The following is a 22,678-nucleotide window of genomic DNA, read 5'->3' on the forward strand; positions in this document are numbered from 1 at the left end:
ACATAACCTACAGCTTTCAGAAATCAATATGTGTGAGTTCCTTCTGGAAGGTTCCCATTTATATTTATTTGTTTATCTGATGCTTTTCTCCGAACTGACTTACAATGGTAGGCTACTTACCATTATTTACCAATTTATAACCAACCAACCAACCAATGTCAAGAACCGCTTATTAATATATGTTAATCATATAATATAATTAAATAATATATAGGCTAATAATCCATCCAGTCCATTGCCAACAACTGCTTGTCCCAAGCGGGGTTGCGGCGAACCGGAGCCTAACCCGGCAACACAGGGTGCCAGGCTGGAGGGGGAGGGGGAGGGGGAGGGGGAGGGAAACACACCCAGGACGGGACACCAGTCTGCCGCAAGGCACCCCAAGCAGGGCTCGAACCCTGGACCCGCCAAGCTCGCCATGCCACCACATCCCCCACTACCAATTTATTGAGCTGGATAATTTTACAGGAGTAATTTAGGGTAAGTCCACTGCTCAAGGGCACTCCAACTGGAGGTGGGACTCAAACCTATGATCTCTGGGTGAAAGGCAGCAGCTGTAAGGACTACACAACCAGCTGTCTCCATTTTGTTTCCAGCACACCTGCGTTCACACTAAAAATTCTGACAATATTAGTGTGTCTATTGCACTGTGGAGTTTCTCAGCAGACGTGCAGGACATGAAAAATAATCTGTAAAGGTGAATTTTGCCTGCAGTTGAGATGAATTTTCTTCGGCATTTCACAGAGGCACAGGACCCGTGGTTTTTGGCCCCCGATCACACGCTTGTCGTAGCTGCAAGCCTTTTGCTATTAGAAAGTAATTTATTGCTTACCATATTCTACACAGTGTAACAGATGTAATTTTACACTTACCCTTCAACTGCAGCTTGAAAAGAAACCATTTTCTTTTGTCGAGAAAGGCCCGAGTGCATGACTTTAACATAAGGGAGCTCTTTCCTACACGGGAATAATTATGTGTGCAGGCAGCACGCAAGACCTGCACAGTTCCAGAAGTGCACTTCCTGGATCTACATGTAGCCTAAATCCATCAAACTGCGGATATCATAGTACATATACCTGTAAAATGTCTTTCCAGACCTTTCCGCAGCAGATAAAGCATAAAAGCATTAAAGTGTAAATCCCAGTTCATATTAGCGGCGTATTTAGTTGCATTGTCGGAAGTGTCTTATGTATTTTTTTTTCCTTTTTTTGACCCGGTTTTATTCAGGTTGCGTACCATTATTTGCTCCGTGTGCTTTGAATCTGGAACCTTTCTCCAGTTCCTTTACTGCAACACTTGCTTTTTCACTCAGAGTTGTTTTCACGTGTGGAAATTACAAGAGTGTCCCGTAAAGGGTGTTGGAGTCACTGCTGTGAAGTTTTAAGGCCATTGCCAGCAATACGCTCAGTGAGGGATGGCTGAATTGCAAAGCACACTGTTGCCCCCCCCACATGTTGGGAGTGAATGCCGGGTTATGGAAATGGGCAGGGGAGCGGGAAGCTATTTTAGTGGCACTTAACAAGCGTGGTGAGCATCCTCCCCTCAGGAATATACACCATTTAGGTGCTCCGATAATACCTGCTACATCTAACCCCCCCCCCCAATTAAATAAAATTGATTGTTTTTCATACATTTGCGAACTCGCATTTCCCTCCGGTCTTTTCAGTTATTCTGTGCTGCAGTTGAAAAATGAAACAGTGAAAACTGAAGATGGAAGGTGCAGCTGAAGGAAGCAAACTGAAGGAATAGAATGGCTGCTGTCTCACTTCACATGATACTCTTTGCACCAGTGGTCCTCTTTCCATGTCCTGGCTTTTTAGTAAATGTTTTTAAGATGATATTAAACACAGTATAATTGTGTTAATGAGCCAGAGCAGCATTGTTCATTGGCAATTTTGTGATTCAGACTTCTTTCTTATATGTAACAAAGTAGAAGAAAGCCATTAATTAGTGCTGTGGAAAAACAATTGTGTTTTATAAATGAACAGGTCAATATTTCGAACACCATCATCTTTCTTTTTCTTGTCTGTCCAGGGTCTCAACAGTCAGGGACAAATGGGACAAGCTCACCTCCAATTGTTTGCTGAGCTACTTTTCTACTCTTTCTTAAATGTTTACATTTAAGTATTTTACAGGCACGTATATTTATTCATTTAATGACGCTCTTCTTCAAAATAATCTACGGTGTTAAGCGACTTACAATTATTTACCCATTTACACAGCTGGGTAATTTTACTAGAGCCATTTAGGGTAAGTACCTTACTCCAGGGTACTACAGCTGGAGGTGGGATTCAAACCCATGACCTCTGGGGCCAAAGGCAGCATCGCTACACCACCAGCTGTCCGGTACATCATGCAACAGAACAGTAACGTCAAAGAAAGTTCAAGGCGTCATCACCGTAATAACAAAAAAGGAGTATGACGGGAAGATTTTTCCACATTTTTGTCCGTTATTCACTCATTGCATCAATGGAGGCCTGAAAGCAGTTGGTTCCCTTGCAGTATTTGTTGACAGTGAAAGCTGATATGGCTGTGTAAAAGAGCACCGCAGACCCCGTTGTGGTCAGTGCCTTCTAAGTGCCTACGGCTCTGAAATGAAATGATTTGGGAAAATCTGTTCTTTTAACCGCTGGTGTCTGGGTAATGAAGTGGTTCATGAGGGATGGACTCTTGGGGCTGGTACACCATTTCCTTTCGGTGGATCACAAAGGCTCAGAGAAAAACCTTCAGACTGAAGTGATCTCAGAGCAAGAGCTTCATATTGTAGGGCACTGAAGTCATATTGTTGGAACACCTCAGTAACCCAGCATGTAATTACGCCTGTAGCAATTAAACATTTGGCAGATTTTCCAGAAATAATTACACGGTGACTTCAAAACTGTCAAAATGTTGACAATATCTAGGGAAATCAAAGTTTCAGAGTAAGTGTTTTTGTCCTGTGATCATTGTGTTTGACAGATTGAATTTCCTGTACTGGAAACACTGAAAGAAAATAATGGTCTTGGGGGTATTCACCAGTAAACTACAGCCCCGTTTAAAGAGCGGCCAAGAAGGGATGCAATCCTTCATTTTTAAAGTTCTTCTGTCCATGCTGTGCCTTTGAAAAGAAAGTGCTCTTATGAACTATAAATTATAGGGTCTGTGCTAATTGTTACAAACCTTAATATGAAACAAGGATTGCATGTTGTTCATTTTTTTTTTTTTTGCTTTTGTTTTAATCCAGAAACACTCCCAACATGTTAAGTAAGGAGTTTTGCCCTTAAACTGCTCTTCAAATACCATGGAATGACCGCTCGCCCAAAAAAAAGTCTCTCTACTGACAGCTGGTGCCTGGATGGAGTGTGACTGGGGGACAGACAGACATAGAGCCCCCTCACTGCCGCCCCCCCCCTTTAATGATGACTGATACAGACGATCTTTGACTGCTGGCCTGTTCTTCTTCTGTCTCTACCCCTTCTGCCTTCTGTCTTCTGTTCATGTTCAGTAGGCTGATGTCAGGGGCCCAAAGAAAAGTAATGTAAATTAGTGACCAAAAAGGTATTTACTGTTAAACAATAATAATGAAATGATGTACGGATGAGTGACCCATTGTAAGTAGTGTATCTAGCAGTGTAAGTCACCTTGGTGAATAAGGTGTGTGGGCTGGTAACACTATATAGAGTTCATTGGAAGTCGCTTTGGAGAAAAGTGTCTGCTAAGTGAATAAATGTAATGTAAATGAAATACCCGCAGGCCGCATGTCTCACGTCATTTCCACCACGGAATACAGGGAGAGAAATGCAAACCGGGGAGCTGTGGGAGCTTTTCTCAAGCTTCTCACCCATGGCAATGAGGGGCTTCTCTGGCCCAGGACCTGGGCACGAGACCTTCCAGCGAGACAGCGAGGAGGTTGACAGGGAGATTTGCGGTAAATCCCTCAGTTCAACGTAATGCTAGATAAAAGGAGTTAGAAATGAGCAGGAGGGTGGGCTTTTGGTCAAGGCGGGTGAGGAGGGAGATGTGCGTAAGCTGAGGTGTCCCACTGACAGTGGTGGAAACTCTGGAGAGACGCATAGGGGAGAACCAGCCAATGCAGAGGTAGTAACTCCTCCACTAGAGGAGTCAGAAGGGTGATCATTTGCTTAGTGTTTGCTTGTGTGTGTGTGTGTGTGTGTGTGTGTGTGTGTGTGTGTGTATATATATATAATATATGTTTATTTATGTATACATATTTATATACACATACTATACATACAATGTATATTTATATGTATTTATATATGTACGTATACAGTATGTATATTTGTGTGTGTAATGTCAGGATGCAATAAACAATAACGTACTGCACAATGCTGAACTGCTGATGTAAAAAAAAAATCTTTATTTTAAACTGTCTAGTCTGCAATCGTTTGCTTCTTCAGTGCCAAAGGTCCGTGTTGATTATTATAATCTGCCGCAGCGCTCTTCCACATTGCCTCCACTTACAGCTGTGACTGGGAGAGGGTACGTGAGAGGAGCGCTTGGCTGCTCTTCCTGCCATCTGACTGGATCACATTATGCCAAATATGCCCCTTCAAGGTTGTTTGCGTTCTACTTATGAAAACAAAGGATTGTAGGGATAAAAGGGCAAAATACTCCTCCCTAGCAACAGAGCTCTGCTGTATGACTAACTGTTGAGCCAGAGTATTACCACGCTTCCTTTTTGGTTGCCAGAGCATTATGGGAAGTCTTCTTGTATGGTATGTTAGGCAGGACCGGAGTGCTGTGTCAGCCGTAATGAACGATGAGGGCAGTCTTAGCCCTTTCAGTCCACATTAACATTTCCATATTAGGAATAGCTGGTTAAGACAGCGGTTCATAATGATAACTATCACACGTTTATCTGCTGCTTTTTTCTCCAAAACAGCTTATTTTGTGATTTAGTTATCTACCCATTTATAGGGCTGGGTAATTTTACTGGAACAATTTCGGATAAGTACCTTGATCAAGGGTACTGCAGCAGAAGGTGGGACTCAAACCTGCAACTTTTGGCTTTAAAGACAGTAGCTGTAGCCACCACACTACCAACTTCTTGCAACAGGGGGTCTTTCTACAAGGACACTTTTGACTTCATCCAGAGCAAAAAAAAAAAAAGTTTATTTTCCACTGCGAATATATTCACATTGCATTTATCACATATTGACAATATTCTCCTATTTTAGTTCTTTTATAGTCGTTTTTCCAAAACCACAGACACTTCCTCCAGGTCTGCATACAGTATTTTTACTACAGCGATTCAGGTTAAATGCTTTACTTCACTCAAAGGTACCACAGCAGGGTCACTCCTGGGAGCTCCAGCATTAACCACGATCCTGCCAAGCTTCCCTTACTACTGCACTGCTTATAAAACCGCGCTACTCCGAAAGCTGAATTAGTGAAAATACATTAAGTAAATGTAGGTGAAAGTTGGGAGAAGATGGGGATTCTTTTCTCCTGCTTTTCTCCTGCTCTTGATGGCCTTGCGGAGGGCAATGGAGCACAGAGCTGGTTCTTGCCCGAACTGGTTGGCCACAAGGGACCGAGCATGGCTACATGAGCACGCAACTGTACTGGGCCCTCCAGCGGGACATCCTGAGTCCCACTAAAACTTTAAAGATCCACCCCAATCTCACACTCTCCCTCTTTGTTTACTGCTAAATGGAAACATCAGCAGTAAAACTTCAGCCAGTGGTATTTTTCCTTTAGCCCACAGACTCTTTCCTGTGGTTCAGCTGGAAATGGAAAGTGTTTCTGGTGACAGCCGACATTCTAATTTGTCAGGGAATGGATGTTTGCGGCTAAAAAAGAGCAATTCCTCAGTGTTACGGGAGCGCCCTGGGAAACCAGTGGCTACCTGCTGAGGCTCGAGGGGTGGGTGGGTGGGGGTGATATGCCTTTGTTCTGTTGCTCCCAGCCATGATGGAGATTTCAGCCATGCCAGATGTTTTCAGTGTTGGACACAACAGGCTGAACGGTTCACTGCACTTCTGCCAACCGACATTTTCTGGATCTGACAGTGTCACCTGTGAGGATGTTCAGCATTGTGTGTCAATTCAATTTCTGTAACCGCTTGTCCTAAGCAGGGTCGTCATGACCTGGAACCTATCCTGGAAGCATTGCGCCCAAGCATAAGTGGGGTACACCCTGGATGGGAGGCCAGTCTATTGCAGTGCAACCACATGCAAACGCTGATTCGCTCACTAAAGGAATTTTAGCATCATCAATTCACCTGAACTGTATGTCTTTGAAGTATGAGAGGAAACCAGAGCACCCTTGTGAAAGCCATGCAGAGACAGGGAGAACATGTAAACTCCACACATGCTGAGCAGGGATTGAATCCACGGTCACTCTCGCCACCCAGGCACTGTGAGAAAGCAGCACTGCTCGCTGTGGCACCTTGCTGCCCATGTTATGTGGCATGTTATGGTAAATATTAAATGTAAATATCCTTTATGATTACAGAGGGGAGGCCACCTTCCACCATATGGAAATAGACAACGCTGCTGTTTAGGCCCACTTTCTTGTTGCCAGACGATGGAGGTTAGAGTCATCTCTCTCTTCTAGCTCATCTTTGTTTTATTTCAGACCAAAAGATTGAGTTTTACATCTTCCATTCTGTAGGCACTAATACCTCTCCTGGTTTCTGATAATCAGACAAAACACCTCTCTCCAGCAGAAACACATACGCCCTACTACCACCATTGTGTTTCAGCAACCTCTGGGATCCTTACTGGACCCTTCTGTGACCTGAGCTCAAGAGCAGACTTATCACTAGGGGCCTGCATGAACAATGGGAATTGAAGGTAGCCCCCCCCACCTGGAGAACTTTGAGGATTCTGGAACATCACGTAACATCAAATTGTCCCCATCATAGACTCAGTTGTCGTATCACCTGGAGCATGCCCACTCAGTGCCTTGGTGTTCCAGTATACAACTTATTAGATACTCTTCCTGTTAACAGAAGGTACATTCATGTTTAGGTATCTTCAAGGTCAAACAAGGACATGAGAGTACCTAAATTCCTTGGAATATTTTTTTCTGACATTACGCAAGAAGACATGGGAGTGTCAGTCATAGACATACATTATATGGGTCTTATACAGAGCTTCCATTTTAAAGGGTGACACTGGAAGAGGACTGTGTGGTAGTATAGAAATATATATATATCACTGATATTGCCTATAATTTATATGTAAGTAGTTTATGCTTATACTACATATACTTCTGTGAATGTAGTGTAAGTGTGTGTGCGTGCATGTGTCTATTTAGTCATGTTTCATGCTTTGGGCAAGTGAGGTCCATGAAGTCAGGAGAGGACTTGTTGAAGTTTTGGTAACGCAACAAATTGGGGTGCAGCTTGAGAAGTCATTGCTCTGCTTGCCAGAAACCAGATGTGCTGGGGGGAGGTTTCCTGCTCATCGTTCAGACTCACAGACACCCCAAAGTAATGAAAGCTCTGCTGCTAACATCTTACCCTTCAGATGTGCACCCTCCCCCTACATTCCTGAAGGTGTATGAGGATTGAAAGTGTGATAGTGGATGAGGGATGGGAGAATTCAGATAATGCATTTTCAGCCCTGTCCGAGGTTATCACAATTCAGATGCCTCCTGAGTGGCAGTACTGCGCTCATCATTGAGTAAACCCCAGGTCTAAAAGCAGAAGAAGGTCACAGAAGGCATGCTGCTGATACCCCAGGACTTGGGATATGATATCAAAGCGATGTCATGCCTTTAGTCAGGGGTGTTTGGGATAGAACCTGGAGCCAAAATATTGCTTCTCGAGCTGAGCTCAATGGAATGCACGTCCGATCAGAGATGTTTTTGTCCGTCTTTATGGCTCCATTCTTCTGTAGACAGAAAAGGTGGCTACTATGCAGCGGTCAAGAGCCCTGGGGCCTTGACCTGCTGCAGGCTTTGTTGGGCACAGTACATGTGCCATTGTCCCGACAATGATTTGGTGAAGTTCACCTGAGAAGATGAGAAGCTGTGTAATTAACCCAACAGCTGTCTGAGATGCTGGAAGACTCATCGGTGCCACCAGAATCAAGCAAATAGACAGGCAATGATGAATTCTGCTAAAAAAAGAGTCATAAGCTGACGGGTGTCTGTGGACTGAAGGCACTTAGCCGTTGAACAGTGTATGTTTGTCAGAACCTCCAACAAGAAGATTAAGCCCTCTCTGATATCGCAGAAACACACACCTTGGTGGATTACCGCTTGTTGGCTTTGTCAGATTAGTCCTGTGTTCCTGAGCTTTCAGTTGAAGGTGTTTCTCTCCATTCTCTCTGCGAAGGCCACCAATGAAGTGTGCATGCTTTCTGTCCGCATGCGGTGACAGTGGTACAAGAGCGTTCCTGTCCCTTGTGTCTTTGGTCTGGGCTTTGCAGAGTCCAAGTGTGGAAGTGGAAGGAGATGCTGATGTATAAGAACGCAAACAAAACACCATCCTGTGTTTCTACCGTCCTCTTCTGGGGGGCAGCACATGGCCAAGCAGGAAGGGAGATCGTCTATGGACCTAGGTGCCCGTTGAGCCGTAGTGCATAGGAGACCCCTCAGATGTGTCTGCGTGAGAAACCCCAGTCTCACAAGTCGGTTACACCTTCAAAACACGTGAAGAAGCCCTGGTCACGTGAGCGCAAAAATTACACAATGTAATGAGCTGCTCTTCTAAGCTCACCTGAGCACTTCCATGCCTGTGTGCTGAACAACATGCTTCTTTTTTTTCCTCACATGTGTAAGGCCAGTTACACATATGATCAGTTGTGTAGTTACAAATTTCCCAAGGTACAATCATTTTCCAGCTTAGTTATTTATTTTTAATTGTGTTTTCTTCACCAGTCTGTTTTGCACAAATGTTGATGTTTGAGTGTACATGACTTGTGATCATTGAGCAGTTGGACACTAATAATTAAATAATCCCCATGAGGAATAAGAGAGTAAGACTATTTCACCTCATCTTGGGTCCGATGTTTACGAAGGTTGATTAATAACAAGATGAGGAGCATTGCACTTGTTTAATAAAAATGTTACGCACTCTTACATTTAATTTATTATTGATATATGCAAGATTATGCAGGATGTTTAAAATGGCCAGAGGGTGATTTTTTTTCTCATTTCCAGTAATTTCAAATTAAGTTTAATGAAGTTCAAATTCAATAAAATACATCTTTGAGTATTTTTTATTTATTGCATTTTTTTTCCAGTTTGTTATAGCTATTACATTACCTATACCATGAATAAACTGTGTTATGTAGCTTTTATTGACTTTTATTGCTTTGGGGTAAAAATGGCTTTTGATTTACAAATGAACTGAGCTAAAAAGAGTTCTGCTGTCCGATGAGTTAAGCCTACAGTGATGACCGTGTTGCACTCTGAAACAGTGCCATTCTGTAATAGAACGTGCAGTAGCTATAGCAGCAACGATAACAAGCGTGTGTACACATGTGCCTGTGAGCACTACGCAGTGCGTGCGAGGTGGCTGGACTTTGCATTAGACTGCTACCTGGTGTCTTTTCGCTCTTGAGCACCAGGACAGCAGGCGCGTTTCGCTCTGTTGAACTCGCAGCTGTGCAAATAACGAATATGTAAAATTGATGTCGGTTAGGAGATGAGCGGCTGCTAAGCAAACAAACAGCATAAAGCATTAAGGCGAGTTGTTTTCCCCTTAACGGTCGAGCCGTAAGGCAAGAGGAAGTGAAGGTCATGCTCTTACTGTCACTCATTTCTTTCCTCATCTATGATAGCAAGCGCGGCACAGATGGCTCATGCGATCAGTATGAGTTGTGCTAACTCTGGGATTATTGTAAATAGAGAGTATTAACCATAACTGCCATTACGAACATTTCATTTTGTCAGAGTAGGTGTTTGCCCAGAGTGACTCTGAGCATTTTACATGTTAACCATTTTAAAAGCTGGATGTCTTGCTGACGGAATTCATGTTAAATGTCTTTCACATAGGAACAAACCGTACGGCTGAATGCTAATGGCTGGGACACCTCTCTTGCTCCACTCTTGTTACTTTACTTGGTGCTTTAGAAGACAGAGCTGCTAAAACCAGGCTCGGAAGCATGGACTTTTACATCTTAGGTCCCTTGCTCTCCCAGCTGAATACCACAGCGTATGCAGTGAATGCACAACGTGTGTCTATGATCCCTTCTGTTAAATAAAACAACGAAGGACTTTTAGCGAAACTATAAAAGAACGTTTAGCAGATGTTGACTCTCAGTGCACCGATCGAGAATTAGGCTCGTAATTGACTCTCTAGGGCTTCTGTTCGACTTTTCAGCATGGACGAGAAACTTGTTTCCATTTGTGTGTTTTTCTCCATGACTGTAGTACTGAAGCAGATTTACCACATCGATAGGGTTTTTTCTTTTTTTTTTTTTTTTTTTAACTGAAAATGCAAGCCGAACGCAACCTGACTATGGAGAAAAAAAATACTCTTCAGAGAAGGAACTCTGTAAGGCCCTGGCCTGGGATTTTTCTGGGATATATAAATAAGAATTCAATCCATTTGTTTAATTTTTCAAGTGGTGGCTGCTAGTGGCAAATCTCTGCCTGACACCGATTGCCTGTAAACATGTGTGATTACCTATTTCCTATGATATCAGTCCTGTCTATCATTAGCACTCAGCCACAGGGCTCAGTGATGTTTGCTGACACGTCTGCACTGTTCAGTGCGGAAGGATCTCCACAGAACACCCGTTAGAGGACATGATATGGTAATGTGTAGATTCAGGACATCTCTGACAACCCGAGAGCAGACTTTGGATCTGGCCTCTCCTTGTCTTTGCATACCTCCATTGTGGAGATGTTGCATGGCATGCAAACCACTACGTGAACTGTATCTGCAACAGTGCAATGCACGGTAGTGGTTCCATTTTTTGAAAGCTGAAACATGGTAGAGGAGAGCAAGTAAATTGGGTATTGCTTTCGAAGACTCAGACTGCCAGGACTAAGGCTATTTACCACCTACCGCTGCTTGCAATAAAAGCGGGATGAAAAGCATATTGATGCCTTTGTGCTGCAGACGTGTTGGAACTGGTGCAGTGCATTGTGGTCCAGGCCTTGGCCGCCTTCTCCACTGAAGTCCTGTGGAAGCTGCGTATGATGGCAGGTGGGAGGGGTTGGGGTTAGTTTCGTTGCAACACTAGTGCTTGCGGACTCTGTGTAGCAACACTCGAGTGCACCACTGTTTCACTCTGAGCCCCATTCTCTCCAGCTGAGAAGCTTCTTTTTATGTACAGTAGTGCCCCTCCCCTTATTATTAATGACTTTGTTTCCATTGTATCTCAGCCCCTGTGGCATTTTTTAAATCAAGGCAGAAAAATAATGCAAAGCCTGAACCAGCTTGAAGTCTTTTTGTTCAGTTTGGGAATGGGCCAACATCACCGCTTCTATGAACCCCATTATCTTAAGGTTTTGGCAAAGGGATGAATTCTTTACCTCTTTTGCTTCTTTAGTTCTTTAGATGTGTAGATTATTTAAGCAGCAACTTGATGCTACCAGTGATTTTTCTGTGCTCATTCAGATATGAAGTGGAGGCAGATTTTTGTCTTTTTTTGCTGGCCAACTGACTGGAACCAGAGCGTCACATCCATCCAAGAATGACTCCCCCAAAATGTTTGCCCAGAGACAGACGTTTGCACTCGTTTGTCTTTTGGGGGGCCGTAGATTGTCTCTTTCCCCAAAACCAGAGAAGATAAGGGGACATTAGTCTGTTTGTTGCTCTCCTCCTCTGTTTTTCCGCTTTAAAGTAATCTGGCGATAGCAGCATTCCCTTGGTGGGCCTGGCCAGCCCCCAGCCCACCATTGTGCTGCTGTCCAGGAGTAAAGGAGCACCATGATGAATGTGTTTGCCGGGCACCGGACACCACATTAGCATTATTGACTGGATTCCCAAGATAGACCAAGCCGCCTGCCATTTAGGCTCCTAAGTGCCATTCCTGAAGACACCAAAGGTTCAAAGAACTACTGTCGAGTTAGATTATATTTCACTGATCTTTTTTTCTTATCAGATGGTAGTTCATTGTACCCTTACTAGGTACCAAATATAAATGGCCTATTCTCGTTTCTGAAAGTGTAATACGATAAAGGATGTTATTGGCTTTGCTTCTATATATATGCATGACATTGACACCGAATAGAATATCTTACAGTTTACAGCAGCATGGGATTTGATTACTTTGAAGAGGGAATCAAGCTTTTCTTAGTGAAAGCGTTGGGAAGACGTGGGCTCCTCTGGCGTGTCTTCAGAACATGTGTGACGTCCTTCATTTTTCCGTTCAGCATCAGGCGTCTTCTTATCGTGACCTTGTTTCCAAATATAGCAGAGCCACATATCGATTTGACTCCACTAAGACGCGTTTTGCATATCATGACCTATTTTGCCATTCTTCACCATGTATGTATCGACAGAAAAGTCACACGTACATTTGCTCTTCCATCTTGAGACAAGGCTGGACTCCCCGTCTGTGCACGATAATCACCAATTGTGTGCAAGTAATTTTTCCAGTTAATACATCAGGCTCTCTTGGCAACATGCAGACTTTATGATTGCACACATGGCAACGCTGATCATTTTTTGAGCCTCTGTTTAATGCAATTCTGTAAACCAAGTGGCAAAGAGAACCTACAATACGGAATGGACCGTTTTATGTTGGGGAAAAAAATGGAAACGAAATAAATAAAAATTGACATGCTGTTACAAATGGTGCAGCACGACACTTTTTTCGAGGGAGGATACCTGCTGTTGAACCCTGCTGAGCAACTGCAAAGTGTATAGGGCTGTCTTCATAGAAGAGGTTGTGATTTGTGGTATGATTACATGGCTTAAGCTCAGCTTGGGTTGTGTGTGGGACAACAAGGACCAGGGCTGTTCTATGCATGGTACAGAAGACTCCAGCTGTTCTGAGGTTTTCTTGGAAAATTCTGCTCCAGGGGTGAGGTTCCATGGGGGTGTGGGCTACCAATTTGATGCGATTAGAGAAGAAAAAACAGCTCAAGCCGTAGTTTAAGATAGCAGGAGCAGCAGCAATGTCTACCTATTACGGCTGCATGAGGACACATCTTGAAGCCAGGGCCATGGGGTACATTCAGCACTCTGGCCAAAAAAGGGACTTATGACAGGGGCCCCTTAGTAAGGTATGGAACTAAATTTGAGGGTAGGGACCACCCAGAGAAGATGCAGACGAGCATCTTAGTGGGCAGCGTTATAAGCAGTTGGCACTCTGAATTTTCACAAACATCTATTTTGACACCGTACAGAAATAAGCAACTAACAGCCAGGCCAGAATCCTTCTGTGAAGTGGCTTCACACAACTTGTCGCTTAAATTTCGAATGTGTCCTGCTCACGTTTCAATGCCAAGCATGAGGTGTGGGGCAGCATCGCATCCACAGAACAGAAGGATCGTCTGTGTTCTTGCCATCAGCACTCAAACTAGGAGCTCATATGTTTGGTCATACAGAATGAAAAGTACAGCTCACTTGCCTTCTTGGACGAAACACTATGGTATGCTAATGAGAAACTCCTCCCAACCCCTGTCAGGACCCAGAGCCCCAGTAGGGGCTCATAGTGAGGCCTTTGTGGGTCAGTCTCATCTGTCAACACCTCGGTACTGCTGACACTAGACTGGGTGCTGAAAGCCAGGAAGCCCAGCACACAGCGGCGGCTCTCGCTAATGGAGCCCTGCTTGTCGGAACCCGCAAGCTCTGTTGATAAGCAGGTATTTGACCTCTTGGCAGCATGGTTCATCTCATCCCTTCTGGAAGTGGACCTAAAAGTGTTTTTGTACCAACAGAAGGGCAGTGTCCCATCATAGACCCACCGTACTGATAGCGAAGAGTGCATTTAGTGCTGCTGCAACTCAACGTGACATCGACTGAAAGCCAACATACCACCGAGGCTATTTAAACAGCGTCAATGTTCCATTAAAAGGTTGTGATGAAATGGCCATGTCGGTAGACCTTATGCAGTGTATATTTGCATAGAGTCCACTCAGACGGCATTCATAGCTCAAGACCAACAAACTTTTTTTTTTAAAACACAAATTTAGTCAATAGTTTATGGTGAAAAGGTTTATGGCGCTGGCTATAAAATGTTCTTGGACCCTCATTCCCCCCTCCAATGTGTACCGTTCCCCTGACCCCACCCAGTGTCCTCCAAGATGTTTTGCGCAAGTGTGATGGACACCTGACCCTCACTTTACCGCTCAACACTTGTTCTCCCTCCTCTTGTGCCACCCTCGACCGATGGGGTACGCACCCCCACCCCCGACGGCCTCCCCGCCAGCCCTCCTGGTTAATCCCACCGTCTCTGCGAGGCCGAGACTAATCCTCGAACCGCCTGTCACGGCCGGCCGTGGCGATAACGGCTCCAGGAGTTCTGTTACACGTTGGCTGGATTAGGTGACCTTCTGTGACAGCGAAGCGGGATCTTGATAACAAAAACGATATTGCAAGGGTGTCAGAAACATCTGCATGTTAGCAAAATCCCTTAACCTCTCCTTTCTGTGCAACTCTCTGCACGTTTTTGAAAACATTTTCAGCTTTGCGTTTTGTTTCTCTGGTTGGGTAAAGACAGTCTTCCGTCTCAGTGAAGATACCCTAAGGCTGATTCTGCTGCTCCTGGACTTCAGAAGGTTCATGGTTCCCCAGGAGTGGTTCCGGCAATGAGGAAAGTAGCCCTGCTTTTATCTCACGATTTGGCAGCCATTCCTTTTTCGGGCAAAAGGCTCTATCCTGTATGCTAGCGAATGGAATGGCCATTCACCTTCACCTCTTCAGCAGCCCACCAGCAGCCATCAACCCCTTTTCTTCTCATACCCCCCAAGTCTTAAGGCCTCAGTGGGGAAACAACCTGAGCCTGTAGGAGTGATGCTCACCTTGTGGTCTTTGACCACTTTCAGCTTCTTATTCAGACCTGATGGACACGTTGCCATCATTGTAAAGCTTTCTGATGAGCACTGCTATGCCGTTATAAACAGACATTTTCCAGTATATTCTCACTGACTGCAGTCCTCCGCAGACAGGACAACTCCAACACACAGTGTTGCTCTCAGAAACTTCTTGGCTGCAGTGTCAGACCACCCAGCTTGTTGCACAGGGCGTGAGCTGGAAAGTGCAAGACACGAGTTCAGAGCAGGATTGAAGCTCCATGGGAAAAGCTGCATTATTATTATTATTGTACTTATTCCTTTGTCCACGGCGACTTACAGTGTTAGTTCAGCACAATTAGCAGCTTAAAATTATTTACTGATTGATACCCATTTATTACTGAATTAATTCAGAGTAAGTAAATTGCTCCAGGGTGCTATAGCAGGAGCAGGATTCAAAGTTCGAAGATTCAAATTACAATACGACTGCTCAAACCACTGCAGTACTCATTGACCCTTAAAGGATCCTTTCTCCATTCTTGGGAAATCGCGTCTTCAGATTTTTTTTCGCCATCAGAGCCTTTTTACCTGTGTGCATTCTAAACTGAACTAGTATCACCGTTTCCCTTGCAAATGATTCTTAAAAGGTGGGATCTCATCATGTCTGTGTCTTATTGCAGCTGAATGCACAGCTAAACACAGACCCACACACTGTCTGAAACCAATTGTCCTGAGCAGGGTTGCGGCGAGCTGGAGCCTAGCCTAGCCCAGTAACGCAGAGAGTAAGGCTGGAGGGCGAGGGGACGTACTCAGGACAGGAGGCCAGTCCATTGCAAGGCACCCCAAGTGGAACTTGAACTCCAGATCCACCAGAGAGCGGGACCCGGCCAAACCCGCTGCACCACCGCACTCCCCACACCACTAAACGTTGTGATGTAAAGAATGCAACTAAGGATGCTGGAAGGGAAAAAATTCTGTAAAAATGTGGGGAGAATTGATGCTGTTCAATCTATTTGAGCTCATTCCTCAGTTTAGGTTGCTTATACATTAACAGTATTATTATCCTATGTAAATGAAATAGATTATCCTATATATGTGATAAAAAGCTTCGGTGGGCTCACCACCTGCCGGAGAAACCGTAAGGGGCCGGTGCATTGTGATTTGGGCGGTGGTCGGGGCCGAGTGCCCGGCCGACCCAAACCTCGGGCGCCAACTCTGGTTTTTGGGACTTGGAATGTCACCTCACTGGCGGGGAAGGAGCCTGAGCTGGTGCGGGAAGTTGAGAGATACCGTCTAGATATAGTCGGGCTCACTTCCACTCACAGCTTGGGTTCTGGAACCACTCTACTCGATCGAGGGTGGACTCTCCACTATTCTGGCGTTGCCCAAGGTGAGAGGCGGCGGGCTGGTGTGGGCTTATTAATAGCCCCCCAGTTCAGCCGCCATGTGTTGGAGTCTACCCCGGTGAATGAGAGGGTCATCTCCCTACGCCTTCGGGTCAGGGAACGGTCTCTCACTGTCGTTTGTGCTTATGCGCCTAGCGGCAGTGTAGAGTACCCGGCCTTTTTAGAGTCCCTGGGGGGCGTGCTGGAAAGCGCTCCCACTGGGGACTCTGTCGTTCTACTGGGGGACTTTAACGCCCACGTGGGCAGCGACGGTGATACCTGGAGGGGCGTGATTGGGAGGAACGGCCTCCCTGATCTGAACCCGAGCGGTGAGTTGTTATTGGATTTCTGTGCTAGTCGCGGTTTATCCATAACGAACACCATGTTCATGCATAAGGGTGTCCACCAGTGCACTTGGCACCAGGACACCCTAGGTCGGAGGTCGATGATCGACTTTGTAGTCGTTTCTTCTGACCTTCGGCCATATGTTTTGGACACTCGGGTGAAGAGAGGGGCTGAGCTGTCAACTGATCACCACCTGGTGGTGAGTTGGATTCGATGGCGGGGGAAAAAGCTGGACAGACCTGGCAGGCCCAAACGCATAGTGAGGGTCTGTTGGGAACGTTTGGCGGAGGCCCCTGTCAGAGAGGTCTTCAACTCCCACCTCCGACAGAGTTTCAACCAGGTCCCGAGGGAGGTGGGGGACATTGAGTCCGAATGGACTATGTTCCGCTCCTCCATTGTCGGTGCGGCGGTTCGGAGCTGCGGCCATAAGGTCTCCGGTGCCTGTCGCGGCGGCAATCCCCGAACACGGTGGTGGACACCGGAAGTAAGGGATGCCGTCAAGCTGAAGAAGGAGTTCTATCGGGCCTGGCTGGCTCATGGGACTCCTGAAGCAGCTGACAGGTACCGACGGGCCAAACGGAGCGCGGCTCTGGCAGTCGCCGCGGCAAAAACTCGGGCTTGGGAGGAGTTCGGTGAGGCCATGGAGGAAGACTTTCGGTCGGCCTCAAAGAGATTCTGGCAAACCGTCCGGCGACTCAGAGGGGGGAAGCGGTGTTCCACGAACACTGTTTACAGTGGAAGTGGTGCGCTGCTGACCTCAGCTGAGGATGTTCTCGGGCGGTGGAAGGAGTACTTTGAGGATCTCCTCAATCCCTCCGACACGCCTTCCGTAGAGGAAGCTGAGGCTGGGGACTTGGAGGGGGACTCGTCCATTACCCTGGCTGAAGTTGCTGAGGTAGTCAAAAAACTCCTCGGTGGCAAGGCTCCGGGGGTGGATGAGATCCGCCCCGAGTTTCTCAAGTCTCTGGATGTTGTGGGGCTGTCTTGGCTGACACGCCTCTGCAGCATCGTGTGGAGTTCGGGAACGGTGCCTCTGGACTGGCAGACCGGGGTGGTGGTCCCTCTTTTTAAGAAGGGGGACCGGAGATTGTGTTCCAACTACAGGGGGATCACACTCCTTAGCCTCCCTGGGAAAGTCTATGCCAGGGTACTGGAAAGGAGAATCCGACCGATAGTCGAACCTCGGATTCAGGAGGAGCAATGCGGTTTTCGCCCTGGCCGTGGAACACTGGACCAGCTCTATACCCTCACTAGGGTGTTGGAGGGTTCGTGGGAGTTTGCCCAACCAGTCCATATGTGTTTTGTGGACCTGGAGAAGGCATTCGACCATGTCCCTTGTGGCATCCTGTGGGGGGTGCTTCGGGATTATGGGGTTCGGGGCTCGTTGCTACGGGCTGTTCGTTCCCTGTATGACCGGAGCAGGAGCTTGGTTCGCATTGCCGGCAGTAAGTCAGACCTGTTCCCGGTGCATGTTGGACTCCGCCAGGGCTGCCCTTTGTCACCGATTCTGTTCATTATTTTTATGGACAGAATTTCTAGGCGCAGTCAGGGAACGGAGGGTGTCTGTTTTGGTGGCCGCGAGATCTCGTCTCTGCTTTTTGCGGACGATGTGGTCCTGTTGGCTTCATCAAGTCAAGACTTGCAGCGTGCACTGGGGAGGTTTGCAGCCGTGTGCGAAGCGGCGGGGATGAGAATCAGCACCTCCAAATCCGAGGCCATGGTTCTCAGTCGGAAAAAGGTGGATTGCTCCCTCCGGGTTAGGGGGGAGTTGCTCCCTCAAGTGGAGGAGTTTAAGTATCTTGGGGTCTTGTTCACGAGTGAGGGAAAAATGGAGCGGCAGGTCGACAGACGGATCGGTGCGGCGTCTGCAGTAATGCGGTCATTGTACCGGTCTGTTGTGGTGAAGAGGGAGCTGAGTCGTAAGGCGAAGCTCTCAATTTACCGGTCGATCTACGTTCCTACCCTCACCTATGGTCATGAACTCTGGATCATGACCGAAAGAATGAGATCGCGGATACAAGCGGCAGAAATGAGTTTCCTCCGCAGAGTGGCTGGGCGCACCCTTAGGGATAGGGTGAGGAGCTCAGTCACCCGGGAGGAGCTCGGAGTAGAGCCGCTGCTCCTCCGCATCGAGAGGAGCCAGTTGAGGTGGCTCGGGCATCTGTTCCGGATGCCTCCTGGACGCCTCCCTGGGGAGGTGCTCCGGGCTTGTCCCACTGGGAGGAGGCCTCGGGGCAGACCCAGGACACGTTGGAGAGACTATGTCTCCCGGCTGGCCTGGGAACGCCTTGGGGTTCCCCCAGAGGAACTGGAGGAGGTGTGCGGGGAGAGGGAGGTCTGGAGTACTCTGCTCGGACTGCTGCCCCCGCGACCCGGCCCCGGATAAAAGCGGAGGAAGATGGATGGATGGATGGATGTGATAAAAAGGACATTCTACTTATCATTTTGAAGAAAAAAGCTCTGCAGCCCAGACAACAGCTGTAATTTATGCCTTCTCAGCTAAATTTCACTGAACAGTGTTGTTTATTTTCCCATATGAAGTAAACAATAGGGTCGGGTTCCACAAAGGTGGCATCCGACACGATACGTCGCCCCGGTGGGACAATAGGGGTGGGCTGGGGTGGAGGTGGAGGGGACTGGCAATTTATTGCCTGGGGAGCTTTTAATGGGGTTACCATAGCGACGGGGGCCTTGCTCATCCCCCTGTGCTCTTCGCATGCCTAAAACCTCTTAATACAAGCAGAGTACTTAATTTCACTGACCCCTGGGGCCTGCTTCTAGCAGGCAGCATTGATTAGGACAAATTAAAGAAGGCACAAGACAGTGGGGCCTTTCTGTAACTGGGTTAAGGGAACAGCAGTGCAACGGAGATATTTAGAGGTGGAAGATAAATAGCTGTGGGTCCTTTATCAAGGAATGATTGCATATTTAAAGCGTAATTGATAGACGCATTCGGCCGTTGTAAATCCTCCTTTGGACGATGGGGGGGGGGGGTGTTTAATGTGTCGCCGTCATTTTAACTTTTTACAAGGATACACTTCCCGTTAAGCATGTCTATAATTAACTTGAGTCGTTACACTTGAGATGTTAGGCTGTATGGATGTGTCCTCATACTGGGGTTCATCTGTGGTCTATTTCCTTCGTACTTAATAATAAAAACAAACGATAAGTTTGATGCACGGTTCATACTGACCCACTTTACAGGGGTGAAAAAGATGTCACAGTGTAGCTGTGTGTTATGAAATAAGTTGTGCGATTGCACTACTTGTGTTTGGAATCTTGTCAAAAATACATATTGTGGAGATGCCAGAACTGCACCTCTTTTCCCAAAGTTTGCACTCCTCCCTAAGTTAATCACTTGCCCATAACTAAAGGTTTAGACTTTGAAGGCTGAATTATTGCACTGAAAGTGTACGGGCTCTTCCAGCATGGGAAACTATCATTTACGAAGCGGTTAAAGTCCTGGAGGGAGGAGTTGGTGGAAATCGTTCCTTTTGTAGTCTGACTCCGAGAAAAGGCGTGAAGGGAAGCTGAGTGTTATGTGGTAGTTGTTTGCCTACAGAACGAAACAGGATGAGACACGCTGTCAAAAGTTTCATTATTTTATTTCTCTGCAGTTGGGAGTCGTCTGAGTCGTCTGAATGCCAACTGTGGCTGAAAAGGTTTCAACAGCTTTCGCTGCCGCTCTCTCGAACTGGCGTGCACGTCGTACGTGGGATAGAAGCAGCTGTTGCTGCATCTCTAATGGTTAGGATCCCTTTGGCCACAATTGATTTAATCTCTGCTAAATTTACACATGGGACCCGAGGGTGGGGCAAAGGACAGGGCCCGTGAATGCGATATCCTGAGTCTTGGGGCTCGAGAGGTTTGGGGGTGGGGGTGCTGGTGGGTATATGGAATGGGAAACGAGTCAGGATTGGGCTGCAGCTGCTCATGCTAAACCCCCCCCCCCATAGGCCTCCCACCACGCTCCACCATTGCTGTCTCGTCTTCTCTAATCACTCTGTTTCTTTATGCTCCCTCTCCAAAACCCTGATGTGACTTTTTTCTGTCCTTGCGGAGCAGCACTATGAAAGGATTCCAACCTGGAACAGTTCTAATGACATGATCTGGAGAGAGGAACCACATGAGAAACTCACTCCCAGCATCTTCATCCACCTCTACTACATCCTACCTGTACTTCATTCACCCAGCTACAAATTCCCCAGTTACTTTTGCACTTTTGTAATAGTACATTGCCATACATTGTCTTCATCCCAGCAAGATTTAATGGCAGCCAAATGATGTATTATTTTCAATAAATGTCAAAAGAAACACCCATTAATTAAGGCATTAAACAAAAAAAAGATCTTCACTCTGTTGCTGAAATGTCAGATGTAAGAGCAACACCCTTCTCTTAGCTTTCTGTGAGAGTCACACTTGAACTCTTTGTTTCGTTTTCATTGAAGGATCCTGTACCCTTGACAGAATGTTGCAGTTGTTGAGTCATCGAGTTGGCCTGATCCATAGAGATGGTAACACCGACCGGAAAGCAGTGAGAAATGCTGCGGCCATGTTTGCAAACTGCGAAGGCTGTCAGACTACTGGAGTTGGTTACCAAGGCAACTGTCCACCCTTATGAAAGAATATAGGATCCAGGTTTCAGCGGCGAGGGTCCAGGCTCATGAAGATTTTAAGCACATCGATTGAACCGGCAGTGTTCGCTAACCCTTTACAAGCCTATAGAAGCACATATACATCTCATATGTTGACAGATAAACCAAAATGCAGTTTCTCCTCACAGTGGGTGTAAAATCTTACAGCAAAAACTGTGTTTAGTGTTACAACTGTAAGGTTGAAAGGAAGAAGATGTGGTCAAGAGATCCATCACATGATCTTTGCACTTTGTTTCCTCATGGCCCAGTACAAGCCTTCACATAGGAGTGCTGTGCGAAGGCTTCCCTATTAAAAATGTTTTCTTCTTACTAGAAGAGCAGTGGTTGGCACGCATACTGCGTGCTGAAGCCTTGCTGATAGAGCTTGCGGAGTCTTGCATTTTGAGGCAGGTTTCTTGCTTTTCTTCATGACGTGCAGTGGAACGTTGAGTATAGTGGTGATGTCTTCGCCTGTTTTTGCGTGACCTTCTGATTATCATTAAAAATCTTTCCTGTTGAGTGTCCCCTCCCCAGCACCTGTTTCAAGGCGCCAGGGGTGTAACAGCCGTGGGGATGGTGCGCTTGAGCCCTACAAGCCTGACTCTGCGTCCCAGATCACGACTGGATTTTGTACATGATTGATGTACCGTGCCTTCTGTTGGGTCTACCCCAGGATGGAGACTGAATCCAGCTGGCAACCCTGGAGCTGATTGGTTGTTTGTAATGGAGAAACTTTTTCTTTTTTTCCTCCCCACTGTGGTTAGTCAGAAACTACCAAACTGGATGCCCTTTTAAGGAAGCCCACCTCCAGCGTGATGACCTTTGAGTCTTTCTGAGGGACAGGTATCAAGTGAATGAAGAGCCTGCCAAAAAGGACTCTTAACAACATTGCTTCGGTATACTATAATTATGGCACACTTTATACATTTCAAAAAAAAAAAAACAGCATTTTAGAAATGTTGATTATGCTGGCTCTAGGAATCTGCTATTTTCTCTACTGATAATACACATTAGTTGAGGCAGAGCACATTATCACCTGTTGAACATTGTGAGCGCTCTTCAAAACCTCTACTTTAACTACACCCTAAAGCATACGAGGTAGTGCCTGATGTCTGGTTTTTCCATGTATGGTGGGGGGAAGGTAACAAAAAATATCCACATGGTTACCCACATCTGGGTTCAGCAGCCTGTACTGCTCCTGTCCTCAGGGTGTCTGGAGTGCAGATCCTCGCTGTAGAGGAACCAGGAGCTGCCTTCTAACTAGCTCCATGTGCACGTTGAGGTCTCAGTCACCTTTGCAGGAGTGTAGGACCCATGTGGAGGCCCTCTTAGATTGCCTCCAGCTGTTGTTGCTGCTCTCCTCCCCCACACCCTACGTATCGCATCCCTTCCTCTGCAGTCTTCCTCTTGGTCTGACCATCCCCATGGACATGATGTGCCCTT

The 22,678-nt window shown here is 46.4% G+C and overlaps 1 protein-coding gene across 1 annotated transcript in view; it reads left to right on the plus strand.

Moving 5' to 3' along the window:
- Nucleotides 1-22,678, plus strand: part of ephb2b (eph receptor B2b) — a 144,674-nt gene that overhangs the window by 73,135 nt on the left and 48,861 nt on the right. The gene's annotated exons all lie outside the window — the stretch shown is intronic.

Source organism: Scleropages formosus, chromosome 22, assembly GCF_900964775.1.
Source record: "Scleropages formosus chromosome 22, fSclFor1.1, whole genome shotgun sequence".
Classification (NCBI taxonomy): Eukaryota; Metazoa; Chordata; class Actinopteri; order Osteoglossiformes; family Osteoglossidae; genus Scleropages; species Scleropages formosus.